The sequence below is a fragment of the Chlorocebus sabaeus genome, chromosome 9, assembly GCF_047675955.1.
Source record: "Chlorocebus sabaeus isolate Y175 chromosome 9, mChlSab1.0.hap1, whole genome shotgun sequence".
Taxonomy (NCBI): Eukaryota; Metazoa; Chordata; class Mammalia; order Primates; family Cercopithecidae; genus Chlorocebus; species Chlorocebus sabaeus.
The window spans coordinates 83,416,345-83,418,568 of NC_132912.1; positions in this window are offsets into that span (position 1 = coordinate 83,416,345).

Below are 2,224 nucleotides of genomic sequence, written 5' to 3' on the forward strand. Positions count from 1 at the left end.
AGACACAATTAAAATTACATTGGCACTAAGAAAAACAATCAAGATTGTAACGGGCTGTTTTATTTCCCTAGTAAATAATGGGTAAGATGACCCTGTAAAAGCTATTGTTCTTCACAAAATAATATTTGAAAGCATTCATATTTACAATGTTTGCCATTTTATGTGTTTCTTTAGCCTGCAAGATCATTCTAATTGAATTGTAAAAAATATGAAGATATGACTTTATTACACCTCAAGTAATTACAGTGTTAAGTCTAATAAGCACTTTTGTCCCAATATTTCAAATTCCAGCTAAAAAAATTGACTGCTTTTAACTATCTATTAATGGTTTGGTCAAATTATATAAATAAACATAATTAATTTTAGACTCCCAACAATACTGTTTACTTTGTGAGTCTGTTCTCAGGCTACTAATAAAGACAGGTCCAGTACTGGGCAATTTACACAGGGAAGATGTTTAGTTGACTCACAGTTCCACATGGCTGAGAAAGGCCTCATAATCACGGTGGAAGGCAAAGGTGAAGCAAAGACACGTCTTACCCGGCAGCAGGCAAGAGGGCGTGTGGAGGGGAACTGCTCTTTTATAAAAACATCAGAACTTGTGAGACTTATTCATTATCATGAGAACAGCAGGCGGAAAAAAAATCCACCTCTATGATTCAATTACCTCCCACCAGGCTCTTCCCATTGTGTCTGGAATTGATGGGTTCTTGGTGTCGCTGACTTCAAGAATGAAGCTGGGAACCCTCCCGGTGAGTGTTACAGTTCTTAAAGATGGTGCGTGCAGAGTTTGTTCCTTCAGATGTTCAGACATGTCCAGGGTTTCTTCCTTCTGGTGGGTTCATGGTCTCGCTGGCTTCAGGAATGAAGCTGCACACCTTCTCAGTGAGTGTTACAGCTCTTAAAGGCAGCCCCTTTGGAGTTGTTGGTTCCTTCCAGTGGGTTCGTGGTCTCGCTGGCTCAGGCGTGAGGCTGTAGACCTTCGCAGTGTAGGCCTTTATCAGTTCATAAAGGCAGTGGGGACCCAAAGAATGAAAGGCAGTGTGGACCCAAAGAGTAAGCAGCAGCAGGAGTTATTGTAAAGAGAGAAAGAAGAAAACTTCCACAGTGTGGAAGAGGACCCCAGTGGGTTGCCACCGCTGGCTCAGGCAGCCTACTTTTATTCCCTTATCGTACCCCACCCACACTCTGCTGATTGGTCCATTTTACAGAGAGCTGATTGGTCTGTTTTGACAGGGTGCTGATTGGTGCGTTTACAAACCTTTAGCTAGATGCAGAGTGCTGATTGGTGCGTTACAAACCTTTAGCTAGACACAAAAGTTCTCAAGGTCCCCACCCATCCCAGAAACCCAGTCAGCTTTACTTCTCAGGGGCACTTGGGTGGGACTGTGTAGCACCCAGTTCGGGCATTCCAGAAGCCCAGAGGGAGCTCATCCCCGGATCAAGCCCAGCAGGTGCAGGCCAGCCACTCCGAGTGCATGCGGGGCCCACCACCCCGAACTGGCATGGCAGGAAGACCCAGCTGCCGCCCCTGCGTCTCGCTCTGCACCTTCCTGCGAGCAGAGGGAGCCTGCTCCGGCCTCAGCGGGCCCCAGAGAGGGGCCCTCATAGCGCAGTGGCAGGCTGGAGGGCTCCTCAAGCATGGCCAGAGCAGACGCCTGGCCAGAGCAGACGCGAGGCGGAGGAGGTGCTGAGAGTGAGCGAGGACTGCTGGCACGTTGTCACCTGTCACCATGAGATCTGGGGATTATTACAGTTAAAGGTGAGATTTGGGTGGGGACACAGAGCCAAAACATATCACATGCATAATGTAAAGTAACAATTATTCAAGTAGTGTATAATGTAAAGTAACAATTAAACAAAATGTTCAAGATGATTATTTTCTAGTAGGAGATTTAAAGGGGGCAAAGCTTGTCAGAGAAAAATTCCTCACAAAAGTGTTAGGTTGAATTTTATGTCACTTCTCATCTGTATAGCAGATTATAAGAATAAAAAAGTCTTATTCTTATATATACATGAGTTATTAAAATATTAAAGAATTTAGTGTTAATTTAAATATTAGGAGCCAAAGAAAACTAGAGGTTGCCCTTTCTTCATGTTTATCCATATATTTCTTTCTTTCTTCTTCTTCTTTTTACTATTATTTTTAAAGTCATGGCCTTGCTTTGTCACCCAGGCTGGAGTGCAGTGGTGCGATCCTAGCTCACTGTAACCTTAAACTCCT